This window comes from Sorex fumeus, unplaced genomic scaffold (assembly GCF_029834395.1).
Source record: "Sorex fumeus unplaced genomic scaffold, SorFum_2.1 ptg000042l, whole genome shotgun sequence".
Classification (NCBI taxonomy): domain Eukaryota; kingdom Metazoa; phylum Chordata; class Mammalia; order Eulipotyphla; family Soricidae; genus Sorex; species Sorex fumeus.
The window spans coordinates 4,496,829-4,503,244 of NW_026606099.1; positions in this window are offsets into that span (position 1 = coordinate 4,496,829).

Here is a 6,416-nt window from a genome sequence, read left to right on the forward strand (position 1 = left end):
AGGGAGAAGGCGAGACAGTTCTGGGAAAGGCAGCCAACGTACACCTGGCGGAGGCACAGCTGAGCCAGGGCGCCTCCTACAGGCGCCTCCACCCGGGGGCCCTCCTCAGCCACCCGGACTCGCACCGTACCTGCTGGGCCCAGCTTGACCAAGGAAAATGTTTATCTGTCTCTGAAGACTAGGGATGTACCCGAGAGTAAGCAGGGCACTGTTTCTTAAAAGGATTTTTAGTATTTATTTTTAACAGATTGTTTAAAAGGCTGCACTCATCATATGCAAGTCTGGGTTTAATATCGAATGCCTTCTTTTCCAGGGCAATGCAGCCAACGGGGAACTAGAAGTTCTCTTTTTAAGTGCGGCCGGATTCTCGCCTCCTTCAAGAATGAAATATTCTCCTCCCAATTTCTCTCTAGCTGTTCCAGCCAAGAAATATCATCTCATCAATGCAAGATCTGACATAGGCAAAAGACTGCCCATCTCTCTGATAGAATGCCAAAAGAATATCCCTCTTTCAGGAAGTATCCAAATCCCTCTGGCTCAGGGCCCCTAGCTAAGCCCTAAAGCCCTTTAAAGATGTCATACTCAATGATCAGAGAGGGGTCAACAGTACCACGGGTAGGGCACTTTCCTTGCATACAGCTGACCCCCGTACCTCACATGATCCCCACCAGGAGTGATCCCTAAGTGAAGACCCACGAATAAGCCCTGAGCACCGCTGGGTGTGGCCTCCAAACAAACAAGAAATCAGAGAGATAGGATAGAGTTAGGCTTCATGCTTGCTTTGCATGAAGCCGACCCCCATCCGGACTCCCTGCACCTCTGGAGATGACCCCCAGTACAGAGCCAGAAAGAGGCCCCATGTACTGCTGATGTGATCTGGGGAAAATTAAAAGATAAAAAAAAAAATCCTGGCACCACAGAGACAGTACAGCAGGTAAGGTGCTTGCTTTTTGTACACAGCCAAATTCAGCGCAATCCACATAAGATCCCCAAGCACTCTCAGGATTGCTCCCTGAGCACAGTGAGGAATAAGCCCTGAGCACAGCTCGAAGACTTCCTACCACCATCAAGAGACAGACAGACAGACAGAGAGAAAGACAGAGACAGAGACAGAGAGAAAATCTTGTACTAAATTTATTACTCAGACGACTTGACTACTTCCCAAATGCTGTGGAATGGAGGAGTGGCAAGAGATGGGTAACAGCAGGACAAATTCATATTCAAATTTCCTCCTTGGCCTGGACCAGCCAGCCAGCCTCTGAGAGAACTGTCAACATACCTGGCTTGGAGGATGGGGGTGGGAGGACTCACAGGGAGAACTGGTCTCAGGCAGAGAGCCAGAGTTCTAGCTGAGTACCCTTTCCACTCCACCCTTGTAGTTAAGAATCAAATTTGCTTCTAAATACAGCCTAAGGGCCAGGAACAATAGTGCAGAGGGTACGGCACTTGCCTTATACACAGCCGCACACTCGACCCAGGTTCAATCTCCCACATCCCATCCCCCAAGCAAAGCTGTAAGTGATCCTGGCATTCTATATGGTCCCCTGAGCCCACCGGGAGCGAGTCCTAAGTGCTGAGCCTGGAGTAATCCCTGACTATTGCTGTTTTGAAAGTAGTCTGGGTAATGAATTAAGTACAAGACCTTTCTTCTCTCTCTCCCTCTTTCTTCTGGTGGTTGTGGGAAGACTCTGGGTTGTGCTCAGGGCTTATTGCCCAAACCCCAAATATTCAAAAAGTCAAAAGGTGAACTAGACCCTAAATACCCTCCATTGTAGTACATGACCAAAGTGAGAAATACGACCTGACACTCACCTTCAAGCTTTGGCAGCTCAACAGTTCCGAAGTGAGTTCTTCCCTCCAGCCACCACCTGCAGTGGCACAGATGCCTTTCCCATGCTCCAGGCTTGACTCTCAGAGTTAGTGTTTTCCGTGCTCAGGGACGGAGAGCCACCCTTACCCATTCTGGCACCCAGGGCAATGAGACCCAATTTCAGTAAGCATTTTTGGCTTATGCGCCACAACCAGCAACGCTCAGGGCATACTCCTGGCTCTGCACTTCACCCCATGCCATTAAGCCAGAGTAGAGCGATGGGATTCCCCTACATTTATTCCCCAGCCACCATTACCCCAACATTCAAAGCACCCCAGAGATTCTCAGGTCTCTTCCTCTTCCTCAGCATAGAGGTTTTGACGTCACGCCTAGCACAGGTCGGGAACATAATTTTTTTTTGCTTTTTGGGTCACACCCAACAATGCATAGGGGTTACTCCTGGTTCATGCACTCAGGAATTACTCCTGGCGGTGCTCGGGGGACCATATGGGATGCTGGAAATCGAACCCAGGTCGGCTGCGTACAAGGCAAATGCCCTACCCACTGTGCTATTGCTCTAGCCCCTGGTCGGAAACATAAAATGTGTTAACACTTGTTTATTTTCCACTGTGACCAGCCTGGGCACTTGATGTGTAGTGACTCTTCAAGGCAATAGGCCTTATACCTCGAGCTGGAGAGACTCACATACCCACATTCATTCATTCTTGTCACTGACCCAAACTCTGGAATGAAGGGGCAGTTTTGTCCTCTATCTCACCTGAAATAATCCACATCCTTCCACTGTCCTCCCCTAGGCCCAGGGTGGGAGCTCCCTTGCCCAGGTTACCCTGAAGTAGATCAGGCTACTCATGTTATGGAAAGAAGGTGTTATGGTTTGTCCTACAGTTAAGTGCTGAGCATCTTCCTTCTAGGTTAAGTCTCCTTTTCATCCCTCTATGTGCTCCTCAAAGAGCTGGGAGGTTTAACCAACTACCAGAATGGTGCTCTTTTTACCTTCTGGTATCCTAAACTGGGTCTGAGGATCAAAAAGGAACTAGATCATCCCTTAATCCAAGTTATTCAAGGGCTAAATGACCTCTACTGGCTTAACATCCAACTCAGTTCCTCTCCAATATCAACGTGAGGGGGTTTTAGCTCTAGGAAATATCGATTTATCAATATATAAATGAATCAATTGAGGAAAGTCCTCCTACCTTATCAATAACATCAGTCACCAAAGAGGAATTTTGAAGGCCCTTGGAAAAGTTACCTCTGATTTTGAGGAACGTTTGAAGCTTATAGGGTTGAGAGATACCTGTTCTGGCAGTTTATGGGTTTCATATAAGCAACTCTGGACCTCGAGGGTGATAGCTTGTTAATAACAGGAGAGGGAGCACTGGAGCACTGTCTTCCCAGTGTTCATCGATATGCTGGAGCGGGCCCAGTAACGTCTCCACTGTGAGACTTGTTGTTACTGTGTTTGGCATATCAAATACGTCACTTGCGAGGCTTTGCCATGCGGGCGAGATACTCTTGGTAGCTCGCCGGGCTCTCCAAGAGGGGCGGAGGAATCAGGAGCTGGGCCGACCGGGTCAGTTGTGTGCAAGGCAAACGCCCTACCCGCTGTGCTCAGGGAAGCGAGAAAGGCAACATAATACACATGACTTCTTTCACACCTGTGTCTCGAACTGAATACATACCTAAATGCTGGTTCTCACCACAGCACCGTGGGAAGCCTGTCCTCCAAGCCTAAGAAGGTGACAAGTGGGAAGGCCAGCCTGGGCACCCGGACCCTATCAGCCCCGAGGCAAGCATCATCGCTCTTTCCCTGCCTGACGCCAAACAGTAACAGGAGAGGAATAGAGGAGTGATGGGGTGGGATGGGAGAAGAGAGGCTGGACTGAAAAAGGTCTTTCCCTCGAGGCATTTATGGAAAGTCTAGATAAGGTCTGGCATCCTGACAGCAGGGAACCATTACGTGCCTGAAGAGGAGGTGATGCGAGCCCATCACTGTAAGATGATCACCCCCCACCCCATCCTTTATCTCCCTTCTTACTCCAGGCCAACCCACGACCACATGGGCCCAGGGGTCTCCAGAGCCCAGTTTTGACCAGAAGCATCAGGGTAGGGCACACCGAGCTCAGGACCCTCTAGTCACTGAAATCCCTAAAGCCTGCCATTACTTCATAAACAGGTAAGTTCAGGGTCAAAGCCTTGTGAACTAGGGGAGCAAAGACATGAACAAAGCCTGACATTCTGGTGCCCAGTGACTTCAGGATCCCCCTGGAGTGTGACAGGCAGAAGCAAACAGTGTGCAGATGAGTCTAAGTTTCTCGGGACCTGCACTCTCACTCAATCTAGTCTTCTTTTTCCCTCTCTGGAGAGGAAGCGGCCACCCTCAGCAGAAGCCACTGCCCCGGGTCTGCTGCACATCAAGGATGGAGGTCTGCTCCAAAGCTGCATAAAACAAGTTTAATATCCAACCAGGGTCACAGTCATCGCGTATCCCACATATTGAGCAAGGAGAGAGAAGGTGAGTTATCAAACATATACAGTCTACATTCCAGAGGAGGAAAAAAGAAGAGAAAAACCAGTTCAGAACTGCAGTTACCACTGTAACATCACAAACAAACTTTGGGGAAGAAAAAAGGGGAATCCCCAGGGAGAAGAAAGGCTGGAACAAAGCAAAGCACAAAAGCAAGCCCACCAGAAAAGAGTGGGGGAGGAAGCGGCAGAAAAGGAATGAATGCCCGACCCCAGAGGGCGTTTGGGTGAACCTGAACGTAGAAAGGTCCCGCCCTGCCGAGACACACCCAGAGCACTACCGCCCCCTGCCCAACAGATCTCAGGCAGCAGCATCTAGGAACCTCCCAGGTGGGCTGCTTAGAACCCACCCTCTGGACTAGTCCCTGGGCATCTCCCCCCAGACACGCAGGTGGGGCCGAGCTAATTAAAGCCTATTTGGGACTGACACCTAAGGAGTCAAAATCCTCACCAACCACAACGCTGTAAAACTGGGGGGGGGGGGGGGGGGGGGGGGGGGGGGTTCGGGTAGGGAGGGAGTCCGACGGAGCTAAAACAAAAATGCCAGGAAAGAAAAGACAAAGAGCAACAGCAGTGAATGCGGCTGAAGGCAAAGGAGAGCGTTCAGCGAAGGAGGAGCAACAGGAGCTGGGGATAAAAAAAAAACAGGAAATGGAGACAGGCAGGAAAAAAAGTGTGGAGGGAAGCATCTGAGTGAACACATTTTAGAATGAAACTGAAGCTGCAGTACCCCTCTCCCCAGCCACTCCCTCCCCCCGCCGCCAAGCACACGCACACATCCAGACACACAGACACAGACACAGACAGACACACACGCACACACACGCAGACACACACACACACACACCTGCAACCTGGGCAGTACATCACTAAGGAACTGGCACTGAAGGAGACAGCCCTGAAACCTCTTTCAGTCTGGGCAGGGTGGACGGGACAGGGCTGGGGACAGCCCTCCGGGGCAGCGATCCCTCAGTCCCACTGTAGGAGTCCGGGCCTTGACTTGAGCAGAAAGGTGACGGGCTCTGCTTGGAGCTCAGGCGCAGCCAGCACACACAGGAGCCCAGAGAAAAGCGGCGGCTTCACAGAAACCGCGTTCAGCCAGGACCCAGGCCAGGACCTCGGGGACAGCGCCCCCTGGAGACAGAGAGGCGCATAGCAGCAGCTTCTGAACAACTACGGACTCGTGAGAGGACCCTGAAAACCACCGCATCCCACCAGCACCAACAACCACTTCAGCATTAAATTTCCTACACTCCAGGCCCCAGATCCACTTATGGAAGGGGTAAAGAAGACAGGAGGACACTGCGGGATGGAGAGAGAGGGGGCAGGACAGCAGGATGATCCGAGGACCTGGAAACAAGAACATTTTCATCCTTCACAACACCCTGAACTGGGAAAGAGCAGAGCCAGAGAACAGGGAACAGGTGTTAGGTCTGCATGCCACCCCAACCCCACTAAACCAGCCTTGGTCAGGTCGGGCATACAGACCACTGGGATGAAGGAAACTTCTGCCAAAGAACAATTCCAAGGTCAGACGGGGAGGGAGGGGAGGCAGTGCCTTCTAAAACCAAAGAGGATGGAGATGAAAAACCCGAGGCCCTCTCTCCAGTGCCCTGGGTCCCAACACACACCACGGTCTTGTCATCCTCGCCTCCGCCTCCAATTCCTGAGGAACAAATCTAAGGATTTGTGGGGGAGGATCAGCTGAACACTCTGGGCTGTAAGAGTGAGTGGGTTCCTCTCTCCCTCCCACTAGTAAGCCAGGGCAGAATGGCATCTCCTTGGAAACAGTCATCTGAGATAAATGCCAGCCCCTGCCCTAAGCAGGATGGAGAGAGGGGTTAGAGAAAGATGGTCGTGGAAAGCCCACCGTCTGGCCTATAACCCAGAAGACCCACCTGCAAGGAAGAGAGGAGCCAGGGCAACGCTCGGGGGCCTTCCTGCACCTTCTTCCCTTTACACCGACACGGAGGGATAGACGACAAGCAGGAGTGGGCAGCGAGCGCCACTCCACCCCTCCCCTCTTCTCCCTGGCCCCCGAATGTCTCTCTACACGTAGAAA